Raw genomic sequence first — 21,822 nt, forward strand, 5'->3', positions numbered from 1 at the left:
CTTTTATGGACCTCCCACCTCAGTGAAGGGATACAATGGGAGTCTCTTCATTTAAGCCCACTTAGTCTTTATAATTGTTATTTTTACTTTTGATTTTTATCATCTGTAGCTTTCAATTTACATTGTTGAGATTATCAAGAATATCATTTGATGTATCTTTAGAAAGAAGTCTTTTAGTTATCAGTATTTGAAAGAGATTAAAAATTGTGAACTAAACAGTCTACTCCTAAGAAACAAGTGGGTCAAAGAACAAATCATAGAAATGATGGATAATTTCATTAAAGAAAAGGACCAGACAACATATCAAAATTTATGGGAAGCAGCCAAAGCAATATTTAGGAGGAAATTTATATTTTTAATTGCTTACATTAATAAAACAGAGAAAAAATTACATTTCTGAATTGGGCTGGCAACTATAAAAAGAACAAATTAAAAGTTCTCATGTAAACACTAAATTGGAAATCCTGGAAACCCAAAGAGACATCAATAAAACTGCAAGGAAAAAAAACTATTGAATTAATAAATAAAACTAGTAGCTGGCTTTATGGGGGCAGGAAGAGAATTCAATAAAATAAATAAACAATTGTTTAATTTGATTTTTAAAAGGAAAGAAGAAAACCAAATTACTAGTATCAAAGACAAAAGGAATGAATCCACTAGAAATTTTTCCTAAAGTAATAAGAGAAGAAGAAATTAAAGGAATTAGAATAGACAACGAGAAAATAAAACTCTAACATTCTGACAATGATATGATGTTAAGCTTAGAACATCCTAGAAAATTAAATTAAAAACTAGTAGAAACAATTAACAATTTTACCAAAGTTACAGGATACAAAATAAGCTCACAAAAAACATCAGTATTTCTATATATTACCAACAAAGTAATTGTCCTCCTGAATTCAAGGCTGGTGCTCTATCCACTGCGCCACCTACAATTATTTTAAATGGAATTTCTATCTCTTGTTGCTGGACTTTGTTGTAGGCAATATAATTAATTGGGAGTCTACCTGACAAGAAAAACCCAGAAATTATATGACTATAACTATAAAGCACTTTTCACACAATTAAATTCAGATATAAACAATTGGGAAAGAATGTTAATTGATCATGGATAGGCTGAGCCATTAAAATAAAAATAATAATTCTACCCAAATTAATCTATTTATTCAGTGTTATATGAATCAAACTATCAATAAATTATTTTACAGAACTAGGAAAATAATATTCATCTGGAAAAAACTAAAACTTAAGGCTATCAAGAGCATCAATGGGAAAAAAATGTGAAAGAAGATAGTTTACCTGTACCAGATCACAAACTGTATCAGAAAGTGGTAATTATTAAACTGGCTAAGAAATGGAGTGATGGTTTAATAGAACAGACTAGATAAAAAATTAGATTATAGTAAATGACCAAGTAACTTAGCACACGATAAATCCAAGATACAAGCTTTTGGAACAAAAACTCACTATTTGACAAAAACTGCTGGATTAGAATGGCAAAAACTAGGTATAGACCAACAATGCATACCACATATCAAGGTAATTTCAAAGGAGGTACATATTTACATAAAAAATTATATCACAAGTAAATCAATAGAACATGGAATAGTTTATCTGTCAGATTTATGGATAAGAGAAGAATTTAGAACGAAAGAAGATATAGAATTATAAAATATAAAAGGCAATTTTGATTTTATAAAATTGAAAAGTTCTTGTACAAACAAAACTAATGCAATCAAAACTTAAGGAAAGTAGAAAACTAGGAGGGGGAACTGAAACAAGCATCTCTAAAAAAGCTCATTTTTCAAACATATAGAGAATTGAGTAAATTTATTTAAAAAAAAATATATATATATATTTATATGTCATTCCCCAACTGATAAATGGTCAAAGGATATGCACAGGCAGTTTTCTGACAAAGAAATCAAAGCTATTTACAGTCACATGAAAAAATTCTCTAAATCACTATTGATCAGAGAAATGTAAATCAAAACAACTCTGATATACAACCTCACACCTATCAGAGTGGATAACATGACAAAAAAAGAAAGATATTGGATGTTAGAAGAGATATGGGAAAACAGGAACACTAATGGAGTGGTGACATAATCCAAACATTCTATAGAGAAATTTGGGACTATGCTGAAAGGGCTATAAAGGTGTATACCCATATATTGTATTTAATTTATACTTTAACATATTTGACATGTATTAGTCAACCTGCCATCTCGGAGTAGGGGGAGGGAAGGGAGAAATTGGGGCGAGGGGTTTGGCAATTGTCAGTGCTGTGAAATTGCCCATGCATATATCTGGTAAATGAAAACTTATAAAAAAACAAACAAAAAAACAACAACTATGTATACCCTTTGATCTAGCAATACCATTTCTACATGTACATACCAAAGACATAAAGTGGGGGAAGAAGGACCTATTTGTACAAAAATGTCAGAGCAGCTCTTTTTGTGGTGGCTAAGAATTAGAAATCAAAGGGGTATGCATCAGTTGGGGAATGGGTAAAGCTGTGGTACATGATTGTATTAGACTATTATTATGCTATAAGAAATAAGCAAGATGACTTCAGAAAAACTTGGCAAGACTTGAATGAATTGATACATAGTGAAATGAATAGAACCAAGAGAATGTTATACAGTAATATTATTTGATGAATAACTGTGAAAGACCTTGGCATTTTTAAGTCAGGTAGACTAAGGCAACCACCCATTCAATGACTAAAGCTAGATGCCCTCTAGAAAAAGGAGGAAGGAACAGAATGTCTCTCATTTGATTTTTAAATTCTTTTTTGAGTCCTTCTATAAATTCTCTCTGGGCAGGGAGCCATTCAATGTTCCTCTGTGAAATAGAAAAACCTTTTAATTTTACTTCAGTGTTCTCTTGTGAAGATGAACCCTAGTCTTCCCTATTCCCACAGTCAGTTTCTATGGTTGGGTTCTTTCTTCTTTGCTGGTTCATTTTTTTTTAATGAAAATATTAGTGTAAATACCTCTCATTGTGAGATGGGAGAATAGTGCCTCTAGCTGCACTTCAGCTCTCCCCTCTGACCTGGCATCCCAATTGAGAGCTTCCCAATCCTGTAAGTGGCCACAGCCAGCAGCTTCTCTGTCCCACTACTTCTGCCCTCACTGGGTGTGCTGGTTTCCTTCTCATCCAGGTCCAGTCTCTGCAGCACAGGTGGGTCTGGCATTCCCAGTCAGCTGAAGTCCACTCAGTATTCCTAGACTCCCCACACAGCGTGGAGGTGAAAATTTCTGTGATTCCTGCCTAGGCTATGGCCAAACCCAGTAGCCCCAGGTCTTCCCACTTGGAGTTTCTGTGGAGCTAGTTTGTGGAATCTCCAGCTTAGGGTCTTTCTTCAGGTCTTCTTGGGTTGTACCAGGAGGATCCCTGTTCTTCCCCAAGTCTTCTTTTTCACCAGTCTATGTTCATCCTAAGGCACAAATTTGTTTTGTGAGGAAAATCTGAAGAGCTTGAAATTTACTGATTTACGCTGCCATCTTCCCAGAATTCTGTTTATGTTCAAAACATTTGAGTTTTCTTCTTCCTGAAAATTTAGGCTTTGGTATAGTGCTGCATAGCCCCCAGTGCACAAAATTCTATTCTAGAGATCTGTTTCATTCCCTCTGTTGCTAGTTCTCTGGCCCTGCACCAGTAATTGAGGGACTGCCTTCCCTGCACAGACAGTTAAGAGCTTTGGAACACTAATACTTCTGCAGTGCATCTCCCTACCCTCCAAGACTTTTGCTTCTAAAGGGCTATGGCTACACTGCTGTTGAGCCCTAAGCAAAATTCCATGGGTTGAAAGCTGGGACTCTGGAACTGAAAAGAGGGGGGAAGAAATGGAGTACAGGGGTGGTTTCTGATTTAAGTCTGTATAATGTCATTTGTAGTGTAGCCTTGTGGGAAGTATGGGAGATTGAAAAAGGTGCCGAGTGAGCTCAGGGTCAGGGAGTAACAGTTCCTGGATTTGAAGGGATTTTTCTTTTACCTTCTTTTGGATTCTGGGTATCCTAGAGAATGGAAAGTACTGAATTTGCCTTGTGTATGTCACTTCTTTTCTGTTTCGAAAAGATTGCAGTGGTTGTGAGGGCCAGAAAAAACATCTAACCCATCCTTTTTTTATTCGCATGAAAAAGTCACTCTCTAGTGTGTTTACTCCTCCAGTCAAGCTAGCGTACACACTATTCCTCATACAGAACATTCCTTTTCTAGTCTACAATGGCTGTCCTGCATCCTGACAAAGCTCCCCTTCCTCATTTTTGCTTCCTGAAATCCATGGTATTCCTTCAAAACTCACTTCAAGTGTCATCTATGTGAAGCCCAGATCCCTCATAGATATTCCATTTTGAATATGTCTTGCTAGTTCCTTTGTCCTGAGCTATTTTATTTTTGCCTTATCTATCCTCAATAGTTAGCACATCAACTGGAAAATAGTAGGCACTTAATAAATGCTTCTTGATTGACACAAGTATAAGTCAAAAAAGTAGCACCCGCCTCAGAAAGCCATAGAAGTTTGTCATCTGGCTGACTAGCAGAGGATAAATTTTGCATGCCATCATAATTCCTGAAGCTGCTTAAGAAGGCAGGGAGAGATCAGACTGCAGTGTGCGTGAACATAAAGAGAATTACCACCAATGAAACAGAAACCACAGTTCTTTTGAAATCTTCGAGTGGAAAACAGATGGAAAAACTGAAACACTGAGCCACAGATGCTGAAGAATTTCATTTGTATGTTTTTTTTCTGTCAATACAGAGCTACTGCCCCTTTCTTTCTAGTAGAGAGGGAACCATAAATCTGTATACACTTCAAATACAGCTAGCTAAGGAGAAGGCCAAATGGTTACATGGACTGAATATTAGGCTCAGCAGTGTAGGCTCTGACTCCAGTCCTTGCTGATGGTATAGTGATGATGGGGAATTAATTATCTCCCTTGTCTTTATCACTCTAGTTGTAAAAAGGCTGGGCTGAACTGGGAGGAAGAGCAGGAAAGAATAAACCTGACTTATTATACTCAGATGTTTGTAAGAATAAAAGTTCAATTCCTGTGTTGATGAGTGAAACATTTGATTTGGTGCTGAGCAGATCTCCCGGCTTTTTGTGCTAATGTGAAGATGTAGCCAGCTTGCATTGCTCTCTCCTTAATAAGTCAGCCTATATTTTTTTGATAGACTATTTAATGCTTCACTAAGCTATAGCCAGAAGACACCATTTGTCAGTCTGGTCCAAGTCCCACCCCCATCTCCCTAACCTGCCCCCAGGACAAGGTTTACCCAGGAAAGAATCATCTGGGGCTCCCTGCACCATCTTTCAAAAGCCACAATATAAATTAGTCCTTTGCATTTCTCTCATTTCTGGCTCAAACGAAAAAAAATAATCTACATAAGTCCATTTTATTTTTGTTTAAACAACAAATACAAGGCAAGGACATGGTAGACTTAATTGAAAAATATTTTTTAAATGGAAATGTCACCCTGCAGACTGCTGCGTAGGGGTGTTTGCCTCTTAGAAATAGCAAGTTTCTTAGGGTTGCCATAGTGATTTCTTCCCCCTCAGTTTAAATTCCAATAGTAAAATGAATACGAGGATTTCATTCCACAAATCAGAGGTTTGAGAAAATGGTGCCAAAAGGGTGGAAATGCAGGTTTCCTGAAGCACAAAACTAATGACACAGGGCCCTGAAAGGCAGACACGTTCACTACTGAATCTTAATGTAATCCAGGATGAATAAAACAGAGTGCCAAAGAGAAGTTACCACCTTGGCTTTATTAGGAATTATGGACATAAATATTTATACGGCAGTAGAAATGTTCAAGGTGCCAATCAGTCTGTAAAATTGTTCTTGACATAATGATCCCAAACTAAGGAGTCAGTCTATGGGTCTAAATGGAAAACCTAAAAAAATTAGAAGTAAATGCTTATTAACTGGTACATTATTTGAATAAACTGTGGTATACTTACCTCCAAGGATTATTGGGAAGAACAAGGTTTTGCAAACTTTCAAGTGTTTCATAAATGTTAGATATTATTATAATGGGGACAGCTAGTGGAGCAGTGGATAGAGGGATGGGTCTGGAGTCAGGAAGATTCATCTCCACAAGTTCAAATCTAGCCTCAGACACTTAGTAGCTATAGGAACTTAGGCAAATCACTTAGTCCTGTTTGCCTCAATTTCCTCATCTGTAAAATGAGCTGGAGGAGGAAATGGCAAATCACTTCAGTATCTTTGCCAAGAAAATACGAAATGGAATTATTATTAAGAGTTGGAAAGAGATGAAAATGACTGAATAACAATATCATTATTATATGATTATATAGTAGTATAATCAGTGTACCCTAAGAAACAATAAATATGAAGAATTCAGAGAAATTTGGGAACATGTGTATGAACTAATAGAGAGCAGTATAAAAAGAAGGAGAAAAATACATACAATGACTATAGGGATATGACCCAATACCCACTAAAAAAGGTAAATGCAATTCAATTTTATCTGTAGAAAACTGAGAAATAAATGCAATCCCCCATCTTTTATTGGACAGGTAGAGGACTATGGAATTTGAAAGGTTTTATATCCTTTCAGATAAAATAATTGTGTGAGTTAATTTTACTTTTCCTTGATATAAGGGAATGTCCACTGAGGGGTTAAAAGAAGGGTTTTATCTGTAAATAGCTGATGGTTTAAAAAAATAAGGAGTAAAACTTTAAAAAGAGATCTATAAAAATTCTATGTTTAGGATCCATGCATAACTTAAAAAATTTTTATTTTAGGGCATTTAGGTGGCACAATGTACAGAGCGATGAGCCAGGAGTCAAGGAGACCTAAGTTTAAATTCAGCCTTAGACAATTATTGACTGTGTGATTCTAGGCAAGTCACTCATAAGGATCTGTTAGTTTCATTTTCATCATCTATAAAACGGGGATAACAATAGCACTTACATTATAGGATTATTCTATGGATAAAAGGAGATAATATTTCTAAAGTACTTTGCAAAACCTTAAAGTACCAAGTTAATGCTAGCTTTTACTATTATTATTAATAATATAATTTAACAACATAATATTCTTTTTGATAAAGATTAGGTAAAAAAGAAAGTTTAGAAATCAATGGCCCTTCTCTCTTTTTTTCCATTCCTTAGCATCTTGTTTAATGTAGTTGACAAGCTTTCACATTTGCTTGGGAGTTAAGGGCAGGAAGTTCAAGAAACTCAAAGACTATGGCTCAAGCAAAGGCAGCCTCCAAGGGTTCCATTTTTCTTATTAAGGTTATCTGTATATTGAAAGCCAATTGAAAGAAAAAAAGAGAGGCAGCTAGGTAGTACAATATATATGCTAACAGCATCAAGGCCTTGTCTTCCTTTTTAAAACACATGGGGTTTAATCTTGCCCTATCTCTTTTATTTCAGAATCTTTATCTTCCCCATAATTTGGACAGAAGAGTAGTGGCAGAAATTAGGACCCAATCACAGTTCATATTTCAGTTTGTTCCATAGTACCATAATTCAGGGTAGCTGGGTAGTATAGTGAATAGAATACTAGATCTGGAATAGCTGAGTCATCTTCCTAGTTCAAATCCAGCCTCAACACTTACCAGCTGTGAGATACTAGACAAGTCTCTTAACCCTGACTTATTTTCCTCATCTGTAAAATAAGCAGAAGGAACTAGCAAGCTGTTCTATTATCTTTGAAAAAACAAACATCCAAATTGAGTCATGAAAAGTCAGACATATCTGAAAAAATGACTCAACAACAAGCCTAATTCCCATGAACCCATGAGAAAGATGAAATAGCCCTTACAAAAAGATATACCAGCTTTGTGTTTTGGCTTTTTTTTTTTTTTTATAACTCCCCTTCTAAATCCCTACTCTAGGGGGTTAGAGTGGAACAGAGGGATATCTCACAGGGCACTGGTGGAAGTGGAATAGCAGTAACAGATTATGTGTGAAATGGTTAAGTATCTGGGAAGAGTATGTGTTTGGAGGATCAGGTTTTCCCTCCTCTTTTGTGAGGCTGTACGTCATGGTGGCAATAGGAGTGATCCTGGTGTCTGTGGGGAGGAGGAAGGAATGATAGCTCTTCTTCCTTCTGTATTGATCCTGGGTACAGTTCCTGCAGTGGTCATTCGGGGTCCCTTCCCCAGCTGTCTGTAGGTAAGTATGAGATCTGTTTGTGTGGGCTAACAGTCAGCATTTCCACTAGCAGCTGGCTCCAGGTCCCTCCAGCTCAGACTGTAAAGGCTGGGGACAACAAGAATAAAGGCTCCATAGGGCAGAGAAACATCAGGAAGCCAATCCTCTTCTGCTGGGAGCACAATCAGGTCAAAGATTTTGCTTAACTGGTCAGCTTTGGGGATTCCACAGAATAGAGGCTTCCTACGGTGGCACTCCAGATGTCCACAGGTGTTGCAGGTGCTGACCACCTCAAGGGCCGTAGCAGAGAGTGACTGCCACCGTGCGTCCCACCTGGCAGTTGCAGATCCCGCCTAAGCCAAAGTCAGCCAGCTTCACTATTCCACTACTGATGGACAATGCAGTTGGTCCCATAAGAACTGTCTCTTTAGGTCTTTATTAGTCTCCCAGGGCAGACCTGGTGAAGGAGCCTTGTCCAGATATGCCCTAGGTCTTGATCCATGGGTTTGAAACACCCAGGGTCACCTTGGTCTCTCAGTCAGTTCAGGCACTGGCACAAACATCCATCAGCCGGACAAGGCTGGGATACTCAAAGGCCTCTTGCCTCCTAAGGACGCTGTGGACAGGCAGGTCACCCCACTTCCCCCTCCTAACTGCCAGGAAGTGGCCCCTGTGGGGGTCATGGGCCTTGTACGCCATCCCAGAGGTACCAACACCAGTCTTGGCCACGAGTTCATACAAAGGAAAGCCCTCCTCCAGTTCTGGGGGCCACGCTGCCAGGGGAGGGGACGGACCATTCTCTAGGCACCCAACCCAGCAGAGCCATGCAACATAACTCCGTCCTGAGGGTCGAGACCTCACCATGGGCTCTTGGGGGCTAGAGCAGGTCCCTTTCCCACTCCCTCACCATGTAACCAGTACTGCCAAGGCGGCACTCTGAACCAGGACTTTTGTAACCTACTGTGGGGAAGTTTCCAAAGTAAGAAACACTCTAATACATTTCTTTCCATGCTATTTTTAGTCCCTTGGATATCTCTGGATCCAAACAATCCAAGGAACTGCCTGCACTCTTAGTGTCCACGTGTTCCTACTTTGACAAAACACATTATCTCATATGGAAAGAGCTCCAAAGAATCTTGTCCCATGGGCACAAAACACCAGTTTCTGAAATAGGATATTGCTCTGAGCTGTTAGTTTCTGAGGCAGACAACAATGTTTGTAGCTAAATGCCATGAGGTTGACATGTAAGGAAGAAAAGTCTGTGGGGCCAAACTAAACAGATGAATATCTAATGGATGGCACAGATCATTCCTTCTCATTTCAAGATCTCTTCTGGATTAGAAATCTGAACATGAGAGCGAACAAGAGGTTATGCCCGAACTTCACAATTAATGATAATATATCACAATCTGCCCCAGCATCTTTATGGGGCCATTTCTGGACTTACTCTGCTTTTCATAACAAATCTCTTGCCAGTACTTAAAAAGCAACCTGTTGTGGGAAAAGAAAGTCCTAAAGGGGGAAGAAGGGAAAATCACTCAGTTCATCCTGAACAGCTGTTTACAAACTGTTCTCCAAATATATTCCACCATGGGAGTGTGGGGAAGTGAGAAGGAAGACAAAACCAACATTCCAAAAACTGATTACGCAGAATTGTATGGTGAATAAATATAACTGAATAAAAGGGGCAGAGCATAGTATTATGTCCAAAAGAAGAACTGTCTGGTTAAAGATTATAGGCTCAGGCTCTTTATGGCCAAGACATAAATCTTCTGGATGTCATGTACCTCATTTGTCAGGAAAAAAGTCTACTATCTTCCTTTTGGATCCTAGTTTCTAAACACTGAATAGGCCTGAAGACCTGGATGGCTTGGCTTATGATGATTAAAAAAATAAATATTAATAAAATGTGGCTCAGGGGATATAGTGGGGGCATCAGAAAACCATAAGTTAGAAAACTTGCCTCACTACCTGTGAGTCTGGGGGGAAAAAAAAAACAAACATTTAACTTCTCTGTGCTTCAATTCTTTTCATCTATAAATGTGCAATGATAATAGGACTTACTTCCTGTTGTCCTAGAGGAGAAGAAAAATTATTCCTTCCTATCCACTATAACTTTTGGAACTTTCCTGTAACAGTATTAGTGCAATTAGGTGGCACAGCTGGTAGTGCCAGACCTGGAGTCAGGAAGATTTATCTTCCTCAATTCAAATCTGACCTCAGGAATTTCTTAGTTGTGGGACCCCTGGATAAGTCACTTACCTCTGCCTTACTTTTCTTACTTGTAAAACAAACTGGAGACGAAACAGCAAACCAATCTAATGTTTTTGCCAAGAAAATCCCAAATGGGTTCGTGAAATGTCTGACATGACTGAAATAACTTATCAACAACAATATAATAACATTATTGGAGAAACTTTCCTTTGAATTTCACAGTATCAAAATTTTTTACCTAAATTCAGATTGGGATGGCTCTTGTATACAGGTATGTAAAACTTTTATCTCATCTTTCTCACGGAGTTGAAAATCTTGCTCACCATCTTCCTGTCTTGATCTTACAATCGGGACTTCAATATCCATGTTGATTTTCCCCTCATTCATATTTCTTAACTACTCAATTCCTCCTTCAATACTTTGACTATTTCCTCCCTACCTCAGTCACACTTTGGGATGACTGAGCAATTTCTCACCATTACCCACTTAGAAGCAGCAAATCACTTCCTCAATTATTCCCTATCTCTCTCAAATGTTCAATATTTTCCTATCTTACTGGCTCTTATTCTACTGCCTTCAAAAACATATACAAGTCTTCATAATTCTTAAAAAGCAAACCAAAAAACTCAAGCCTTTACCATCCCCTGGAGATATTTTCCTACATATCTTCTCTCTTTACTAGTCAAACTCCTAGAAAAATCTGGCTACATTTAATGCCTCTAAATCCTCTGCTCTCACTCATTTTTCAGGCTCTTTGAAATCTAGTTTCTGAGCTCCTGATTTAACTGAAAAGCCTATCTACAATGCTATCTAATCTCTCAAATGCAAATCTATCACCTTATTTGGTCTGATTCTTCCTTTACCTAACTGCATTAGCATTTCACACCCATTAACCTTCTCCTGGATACTTTCTCTTCTCCAGGCTTTTGTGACACTCCTCCCTTGGTTCTTCCCCTACCAATTCAATAGCTTATTCTCAATTGACTTTGCTTGGTCATGATGTATATGATGCCCCTTAAGTATAAATGCTTCTCAAGCCAAGGACCCCTGCTTTTCTCTTAGAGACTTCGTTAGTTCTCTTGGTTTTAATTATCATCTCTATGTCAATGACTTCCGTAATTATATAACTAGCTCTAATATGTCTCCTGACCTTCAATATGACATCACCAATTGTTTAAAATTGACATTCCAAACTCGGTGTCCCAATAATATTTTGAAATTAACACATCCCAAAATGGGCTTATCTTGTCATTTCTCCTTTATCCCAAACCCTTCCCTTTTTCAATTTCCTCATTTCACTTGAAGGTAGTACTATTTCTTTAGTCTCCCAGATATTGACATTATCCTCAAATTCTCAGTTCCCCACAACCCACACATCCCAATAATTGCTGTTTCTACCCTGACAACATTACTTGCCTCTAATCCTTTGCTACTCACAAAGCCTTAGTTGAGATCCTCATCACTTCCCTCACCTTCATTATTGCAATGGCCTTAGTCTCATCAGACCACAACTGAATACTCCATTCAGTTCTGGGCATCATATTTTAGAAAGAATATTGATCAACCACAGGACAAACACAAAAATATAAATAAGGTGGTGAAAGATCAGGATTAAGAAACTAGAGGACATTTAACCTACAGTAGGCAAAAGCTACAAAGAGAAAAATTTAGATTTGATATAAGAAAATAAAACTTTCCTAAGAAACATGGAATAGCTGTCTTGAGAAGTAGTAAGTTAATTTTTTGGAGGTTTTTAAATAGAAGCTGGATGTGAAATATGATTTGAACCCTCTCTCAGAATTGCTATTGTTGAGTTATTTTAGCCGTGGCTGACTCTTTTAACCTCATGGGGGACACATCATCTCTGCACTATAAAGAAAAAATCAACATAGAAGATCCACCACCATCAGTCGACAATTTCAAAAGGTCTAACTCATGTCTTTTTCTGTATTTCAGAAGACCTTCCAAATTGGAGGATTTTACAAGGAGAAGGCTTGAAGGACATTGGCTCTCCTTTTCCTGTAAGAGGAAGTTCAGCGCAGTGACAACCAAATAGCCATTTCAAGTTCCATGACACCAGTCTCTAAAATATGATCACAGAAATTCCTAATTTTGCCATTTTGAGGAGCAGAAACCTATCATCACTTCAAGAACTTCAAGTTTCTAAGTGTTAAATGCATACAAATGTGCATTTAACTGGGCTAAATTTCATTTCTGCCTCAACAATAGAAATGTTCTTCTTATAGGTTTATTGATGAGGTATAACCAAATGTTGAGGTCTAGATAAGGGATACCTAAATAAAATTAGGATTAATCGAGGTCTAGTGGCAGGTTCAGGTACAGGGAGTCAAATGGAGCTCCCCTGCAACCCCTTTGCATTTGGTGCAAGGATACAAAATTAAATGCATTCTAGTGGTGGCGAGAGTCCCCTATAAAGAATTTACAGGCCCGAAAACCTAGATTGATAAAAAGAGGTTTATTGTAGGGTTTAGAAGTAAGGTTAAAGTCTGGTTAGTAAAAGGTATTAGAGAAAAAAATACACCATAAGTGGAGGACAGAAAGTCTGTGATGCAAAGCATGGTGCTTGAATGTTTTGACTCTCTGCCCAGAGATGATTCCAGCTTGGCTCTTTTATTTGCTTGAAGGGGCCTATGGGTGGAGCCCAGGTTGATTCCTAAACCCACCAGGTTGGGGTTGGGAAACCTGAGCAGATCATTAGAATAGGGGCTGGGTACAGCCCAAATTAGCTCAGATCCTGATGGCTCCCCTTGGAATACAAAAGGGTGGTTTTGCCCAGATCTTATAAATCAAAGGTCAGTCTCAAAGGGGGTTGGAAATCAGAAAAGGAATCTTAAAGGGGCCACCACCTGTATCATCATGATCTTAGAGACTACAACAAAGTCAGTCTTAACATGGAGATTTAACATGCTCATATTCACATGTGGGGATGTTCAACAAATTAAACTATCACTGTTGCACCGTGTACCTTTTTGGAAACATTGTCACTCAGATGATTAAATTTAGGGGGAAAAAAGAAACACGCCTCATGAAAAGAAATTTCTACTGGTGAAGTATGCAAAACATACCCATTAAAACATAAAAAAGATGCACATCATTTGCTAAAAATTATAACTAAGAGAATAACACTTATTAATGCAGTTTACATAAAAATGTTTTCTATATTTAATTTCATATATTTAGGTGATTTTCCTTAACATAGATGGAATCACCCAAGAAGTCTCACTGATATCCATCAGAATGAATGAACCAGTCTCAGCTTTTGTAGATTTTTGCTTTCTACAAATAGTTTGCTCTCAGTTTCTACTTCTAAACTCTATAGTACAATTTCTTGGAAATTGTTCCTCATTTGAGGTTCTTTCTATCCAAATTATCACCCAATGCAGATCCTGATAGCCATTATGTATATTCTCCCTCCTTCCTCAATGAATTTAGTGTCGGGTTCAGTGAATCTAGTATAATATGTATCTTATACATAATTGTACCTAAATTGTGAGCTCCTTGGGAGCAGGGGCTGTCTTTTACTTTTCTTTGTATTCCACAGTTCCTGGTACTGTGCTTTAAAATGGTAATTAAAAATGCTTACTGTCTGAGCAAGAGATTCCCTTTGTACCTAGTGATTAGCAGAATTCCTCCTGGAACATGCTTAAAAATGTTTGTTGACTGATTGCTCCACAACTCTCAACTGTAAACTTGGGGACTTCAACATACAAACTTATGATCCCTCAAATACCCAAACTTACCAGTTCCTTAACCTTTTTAACTCTTATCATTGAGAAGATGAGATGAGCTATTTGGATAGATATCAGATGCCATCAATTAGTCCGCTTCACATCTTGGTAGGTTTTCAGAGTACAGAATTAGAACCTTTGGAGTTGAAAACACCTTTCATTTTATAGATTAAGAAAAATTACTGAGAGGTTTCTGTATATGCAGTGTCATTTTTTAAATTCAAGAATAGGAGGTCCCCAGTTGGTCCAGAGTGACCAGGGATCTCCCACTGCATCCAGGATCATCTCTTGTAGTCCTGATTTCTATTTTGCTACTGGACAGAGATGGCCCCTCATTTAAATCCAAATTATTTGTAGGTCATGGTATTATCTTCCTGATATCATGGTCCTCTTTGAGAATGAAAGAAAAACAACAATGACCACTTATACCACCTTCATGTCTTCCTCTATTTCACCTCTCCTATTCTAATCTTGAATTCAACACCCTCTATTTTCATGTTCATGAACTCCAAAATTCCTTTAACTGATCATAATATTTTGTAAATGCATCTTTCCTATGCCTTACAACTCTTAACTTTATTTCTTCTCTTTACCCTAACTGTTAGTTTTTCTGTTTCCCAACATTGCACTGCCTCTAATCTCCTCTCTAGAACTTTGGTAAACCAGCTAAATTCAACAGTGTTGTATGTTTTTGAATCCCTGTTCCTTTGTCAGTTATCAATCATACCTTGCCATCCCCCAACCTTGGATCATTCCTACAGTCTGCCTCTTTTGCTCCTATTCATGTAGTATTAAAAGGAATAGAAGATCATTAATAAAGATCATATGTAATCAATAGAGATCATTATGTCTACTACAATTTTATTTAATCTAATCTCAACTGAGCTCATCAAAACAAGGCAATCCTTATACTTTCACTGTTGTATTAATTGTTTTTCACTCTCCACTTTGCAATTGATTCTTTCCTTGATTTCAACTCCATTGAACAAGACCCTCCTCCCAAAATAACCTCATCACTTCTAAGCTTACCCACACATCCTGCTAATTGAAGCTTTGATTAATACCACATCCCTTGGGGCTTCCTTCTCCTTGACCTGGAGAGGAGACTATCAAACTTTTCCCACTGTCTTCCTTTACAGAGGGCAGAAACGATACACTTCCCATTTCTTAGTTTTTATCTGCTGCTCTGCCTGGTTTCAACTCCACAGAAGACTCTCCTACGTTGACTAAGATCTAGTGTCCCCTTTCCCCGTCCCAGTTTCCTGTCTCTCTTCATGTGCTGTATCTTCCTTTAGATTATAATCTTTTTAAGGTCAGGAACTATCTTGCTTTTTACTAAATGCATTCCAGACATTAAGCATAGTGCCTGCATACTGTAAGCACTTAATAACTGTTTACTGGTTTGAAAATTTACTATCTCACTCAAAATCTAGCTCCTCCAAATTATTTATTAGCTCCTCCAAATCTCTTCTTCCCAAACCTCCAATCTCTTAGCCAAAAACCTCAGTCCAGATGCCACTGAAAAAATTAAGGCCATTCTCAGAATTCCCTCTTTCCTCCTTTTTCTCATTTTACATCCACTTTGATTTGTACATCACACTTCACTCACTATTCATATTCTCAGATGAAAGGATGGGCTTCTACTTTTCAAGACCAAATCTCCCTCTACATGCACCTTTCCCTTTCCATCTTCTCCAACTGACTGCTTCCACTATTCTTTCTTTAATACTTTCTCTAATCTTTAATCTCTTGCTATCTAGTGGTTCCTTCCCGAGTCCCTACAAACATACCTATGTCTCCCCTTTATCTTAGGAAAAAGAGAAACCTCATGAAATCCTACTCTGGGGGGAGCTAGGTGGTACAATGGATAATGCTGAGCCTGGAAGCAAGAAGACCTGAATTCAAATCAAGACTCAGACACTTACCAGCTGTGTGATCCTGAGCAAATCATTTAATCTCTGTTTACTTCAGTTTCCTCATCTATAAAAATGGGGATAATATCAGTTTCTATCTCCCAGCATTTTGTGAGGATCACTTTAAATAAAAATTGTCTGGTACACATCAAATGCTATATAAATGGTAGTTTTTCTTCACCTCCTCTTCATCCTACTCTTTATCTTCTTCTATCCCACCCTCCCACTACTACCACCACTACTAGTACCACTATTAAACCACTACTAATACCACCACCATAGCCATCATTCCTGATAGCTATTGTTTTATATCTCTCCACCAATTTCCAACTAAACTCTTTTAAAAAACTCTAGACTATAGGGTCTCTACTTCCCCTTTGATTCACTAAAAGTTGCCAGACATATATAGTTAGAAACTATGAGGGGTGTAAAGAGCAGTAATGAAGAGCAGAAGTTTAGCAAAAATGATGAATAGATCTATACTTGGAAAGGAGGGATATAAATAGCCATCAGCTACTGAAAAATACTATAATCTCTTAAGTAACAACCACAGAGACCGCTCTTTGTAGATAGAGAAGGGGGTTAAGAAAATGACAATTACTTGGTTGTCCCTCTAACATTGCCACAATAAACCATATGTACCAATACATTTTATCTTTACATTTGTTTCTTTTACATTTATATCTTATTCTTTTAATAACATGGAAATAACATGGCCCAGTGATGTCTTCAATACTCACTGGGAAGCAGACAGATCAAGGAACTTAAGGTAAAGGGCATACCCTGCTTATGGTAATGTAGTAAAAAGTTAAGTGATTCATTTCTATGCCTTACATCACCTACAACTACATAGAGAGTATAATTAAATAAGTTACAATCATAAAGGAGAAAGCAAAAGATTTTAGAAAGGTCTCCACTGAATGAGAATTATATATGCAAACAATGTTATTGAAACTCTTAGGTCCACAGTGACTATCCATGATTACAAATAACAATTTTCGTTATCTAAATTCTGCCAGCAATTACTTAGGCACTTAACCTAAACTGTTCTTTACAAACACTAACTTAGTGAAGTATTTTCTCTACCTGATGATACTTATTCACAATGAATTTCAGATAAAAAGCAACATCTAATAAATACTGTTCTTTAGAAAAAATACAGTATGTAGGCAATAGAGGAAATGATAGTACAAATCATATGTTCAATACTACTTCTTTTAGCAGGCTTAATTTTTTCCAATTTTTACAAGAATCAGGATCCAACACTGAAACAGAGTGAAAGACCAATTTATGTTTTCCATTAGCATATGATAGGTGTAATCCATCACTTGGAGGGACCACAGATTGAAGCTGGGGAAAAGACAATTCTCTTGAGTTAGAAGAGAAAAAAAAAGCTACTTTCGTTTACTGTCATTCTATCGGGGGAGCCTGGTGAAACACTACACATTTGAATATGTTAAATGACATCATTACCAAGACATCTAGACTGCAATTTCAAAAGCAAGCAGTCGTTTCAGATGGATAGTTTCTAAGATCCAATTGTCTGATGCATTGGTCTGTGCATTTAAGCATAAAAAACAATTAGCAATCTGGCTACCATAACTACACATTCTCTATAACCAACAAAATTAGCACACAATTTTAAAAATAGTTATCTTTAGAGGTCATTTTTCTATTTAATGGATTCAGATTATGTAGTAAATGTATCCCTTCTCAGGAAAAACAATTAGCTTTCCAAAAGAGTATTGGTTTGGAATTTTCTATTCAATGTAAATATAGTAGAGAATATTCATCCACACATGGCCTATTTGTATCCTAACAGACAGGACATAATTTTGCAAATAAAACATAAACAAGAAATTCTCCATAAAGACATTGTTGTACATGCAAAAAAGCCACATTCCTGATAATCAAATTTTTATACCATTCAGTACAGTAAGTAGAAATGAAAATATTTAGATTTAATATTTCTTCTATCATCTTAGAGACTTTAGAAGATATAAAAATTAATAACAGACCTACTTCTGTTGACAGCAGTCATATGTTGCTTGGCAACCCTAAATGTATCTTGGTTGAATTGCAAACTACTTAAGCATTTATTCACGTTTTAATTGATGAAACTGCTAGAGAAACTAAATGTTCCTCTTACTGCACATCCAGGCTTTGATTTTATAGGGAAGGATTAGATAGTTCTACCCTTGGATATGAAAATGGATTTCCCTTTGCCTCTTCCAAGCTATCTTCTTGTCTTTGGAAGGATAAGGTGGTCCATTTTTCTTCTGTTCCCATCACTGTTTTTACTTCATCTGTTCACATTCATACACACTGCCTGGTCCTCTCCTCATCATTAGGAAAATGAAGCTGCCCAATGTTTCCCTCACAACAATCCTTTGAAGTAGGTGATACAAACACAAAGGTATAAGTTTCTATTCCTATTTTGGTTGATTTAGCTATATAAGAGGAAGTTTTAATGTATGAACAAGATACATACATTATTCTTTTGTGAGACATGAGCCTTTTGGACTGGATGAAGAAAGCAAAATCACGACGGGGTTAAGCAAACAAGCCAATTATGCTTAATACATGACAGAATTTCACTAGTTCCACTTTGACAGTTGAGTCAGGGCTGGGGAGTGCTTTTTGTGTAAGAGATACTTCCAACCTACCCCAGTGACTGTGTTAGCAGAACTACTGGAACAGAGACACACATATACCAGGATAGACCTGGATTTAGAGAGACCACACTAAAACAAAATTTGAGTAGTTCAGCTTATTTATTACATATACTATATACAGACTATAATTTTGATGTTCAGTCATGTCCAACTCTTCAAGACCTCATTTAGAGTTTTTTGGGCAAAGATACTGGATTAGTCATTTCCCTCTCTATCTCATTTTAGAAATGAGGAAACTGAGGCACACAGAGTGAAGTGACTTGTGAAGGATCAGACAGTAAGTATCTGAGGCTGGATTTAAATTCAGGTCCTCCTGACTCCAGGTTCCACACACATTCCATTGCATCTGTATTTCATTTTTAATTAATTCTTACTTGGGCCTCCCTCATTCAAAGCTAAGAAAACTCGAAATATGGTTAATATTTTTGTATTATTTCATATGGGTTTATTGCATTCACATTTCAATCTAAGCTATTTTGTTTCTTTGGGAATAGCCCATAGTAAACGGCAAAGAATTTTAGAGAAGGTGGTCAGTCCTTCAGCAGATGATATTGCTTAGTTCACTGATGCCTGTTTCAAGCCATCTTTTCATGGTTAATTAGTATTTAGTGTCTCTCTCCCTCCCCCCCCTTAAAGGGGTAGAGGAAAGGGAATAGAAAGGAGAAATAAGGTCAGAGAGTTAATAAATGTCAAAGTAAGCAACAGAGCAAGAATCTGAACTAGGCTTACATCATGCTTCCTCTCTAGGGATGAAACAAAGGATCCAGTAGCGCTAAATATGTTTCTGATCCTTCTTAGAAAGTTAAGCATTAACAAAAATTAAATTCCATTTTGTCCAAGCTGTTTCCTCACTCTGAAATCTATACTAGGTTCCTTGTTATATCAAATTCAACCTCCTTAGCTTTGTTATCAGGCTTTTTCCCAATTATCCCCCCTGCCTTACTCAATCTAACGATCCTCATTTGTTGCTGTTTCCTCTAAGAAACTCACTTCCTGTCTAGGGGAAGGGAGGGAAAAATTTGGAACACAAGGTTTTGCAATGGTGAATGTTGAAAACTATCTTTGTATGTATTTTGAAAAATAAAAAACTATTATAAAAAGCTTAAAAAAAAAAAAAAAGAAACTCACTCCATTCAAGGAACTGATTAGTTTGTTATTTTATATACAGTTTGCTCTCTTCTGGCTCTATACCTCAACTCCACCCACCCAGCATGCCTTTCCCATCTCCTAAATTTCCTATCCTTTCCTTCAAAACAGGGCTGCTCTCACATCAGCTCTTCCAGTGAAACACTCTCTAATTAACCCTGACTGGTTGTAATTACCCTTCTTTATATCATCTTTATAACTGATAGTCCTGCCTCCCTATTCAGAACAAGTGCATCAACAACATAGACAGCATAAAGTCCCACCGCTTCTGTATGGCCTCACAATACACAAAATGTAGGCTTGGGAAGACTGACAGAAGCCGTGAAATAGTTATTCAGGATCTGTTGCACACTGATAATTCCAATCACGTATATGAGCAAAAACATACATCCATACACACAGAGAGGGAACTGTGAGGATTATGGATCCCTTTTCTAAGCATAGAACTATGAATTAGTGATGTGACTAAAGAAGTCATGAGTCAGAGGGCAACTGTTAAAATCCTATTAAGAGTCTTGAAGTATCTTTGGTAATCTCATAATGAGGGGTACAACTCAAAAGGCAGAAATTTGAAACAAAATGGTAATGTAGAGATCATGTCTGGAGCCACTCCTTCTAAGGTGACTTATTTCTTGCCTTATTTTCCCCATTCACTTGCATGGGAAACCAATAAGAACTTTGGGGCTGAGAAAAACTGGAAGGCCTCAGAAACAGAACATTTTATAATCTTTTTTTTGGAAGAACAATGACCAAACTAATAATGTTTGAGTACAGTATAGCAACTGGGAACTAAGAGGGAGATGTAGGCATTTTCTAACCCTAAATCAGATAAAAGCTAGGTACAGAAATGAAGACTGGAGAGCAGGAAGCTGAAGTCAATAACAGAAAAACAGATCAACAGTCTGTTGGGGCAGCTTAGCGGGCTGTTATGTTAGCATGCCTCCTGGGACCTTCTCTTAGATAAGAAAAGCCTCTAAGAACTGATAGAAAAAAAAAAAAGGAACAACTGTGTTTTTTTTTTTGAGTGAATATTATGTGCCAGATCCTGTGCCTTAAAAGCACTTTACAAATATTATCTTATATGTGTTATTATTATCTCCATTTTTACATTGGAGAAACTGAGGCACAGTAAAATCAGGTGATTTGCCCAAAGTCACACATAGAGTCAGTGTCTGAGACAGGGTATGAACTTGTCTTCCTGACTCTAGGCCCAGCACTCTGTTGACTGACCCTCCTTACGAAGTATGTGCAGGAGAAATCTATTTAAAATAGGACTCTATCTTAAGCTTCTAAGCAAACTTGTGTCAGGGTGGGGAGACAATGGGACAACTAACATAAGAATCAGAGCTCTGTCAAATAGAGGCCATTTAAGACCAAGAAGGGGAGCATTGGACAGATTGCACATCATGATGCGATGAGTGGAAAATTGGACCAGCTTGAGTAGAGTTATGACATCACCAGAATTTCTCAGTAACCCTGCAGCATCAGAGATATGGTTCCCTTTCATACATGACCCCCAGCCATACATTCTCTTTATCCTGATGACAATTGACTGTCAATGTATATGGTTTTCACTTCATTGAAGAAGATATCCAACTGATATTTTGGAGAGGATACCATAGATTTAATAGGGAAATATCTTATTGCTACTTTTCTTACCATGCTATTTTATTAAATACATTTGCTTCTAAATAATTGTGTTTTTGACTACTAAAACTAAATATATCACTGGGATCTCATAAACTGCTGCTGTTAGCAGATACAGACCCACAGGACACTTTGAATCTAGGGTCATGTGTCTCCTTGGGAGGTTGTAGTGAAGAACTGATGAACTGAGTGAGCTGTGAAAGGAGTTTTGCCAGGTTCCACAATAATGACAGAGAACAATGATATATGCTTTCTTTCACTCCACTGTAATGAGAAGGGTGGGGTAGGAGAGAGACCGGAGATATGCTATCCATTAATCCAACATTAATTCTTATTA

General features: G+C 37.4%; 1 protein-coding gene and 1 pseudogene across 7 annotated transcripts in view; both read right to left on the minus strand.

The window, feature by feature from the left end:
* MTUS2 (microtubule associated scaffold protein 2) overlaps nucleotides 1-21,822 on the minus strand; it is a 763,366-nt gene that overhangs the window by 368,942 nt on the left and 372,602 nt on the right. The window lies entirely within an intron of this gene.
* Nucleotides 1,774-19,775, minus strand: LOC141563031 (cyclin-dependent kinase 4 pseudogene; annotated as a pseudogene).

Source organism: Sminthopsis crassicaudata, chromosome 3 (genome assembly GCF_048593235.1).
Source record: "Sminthopsis crassicaudata isolate SCR6 chromosome 3, ASM4859323v1, whole genome shotgun sequence".
Classification (NCBI taxonomy): Eukaryota; Metazoa; Chordata; class Mammalia; order Dasyuromorphia; family Dasyuridae; genus Sminthopsis; species Sminthopsis crassicaudata.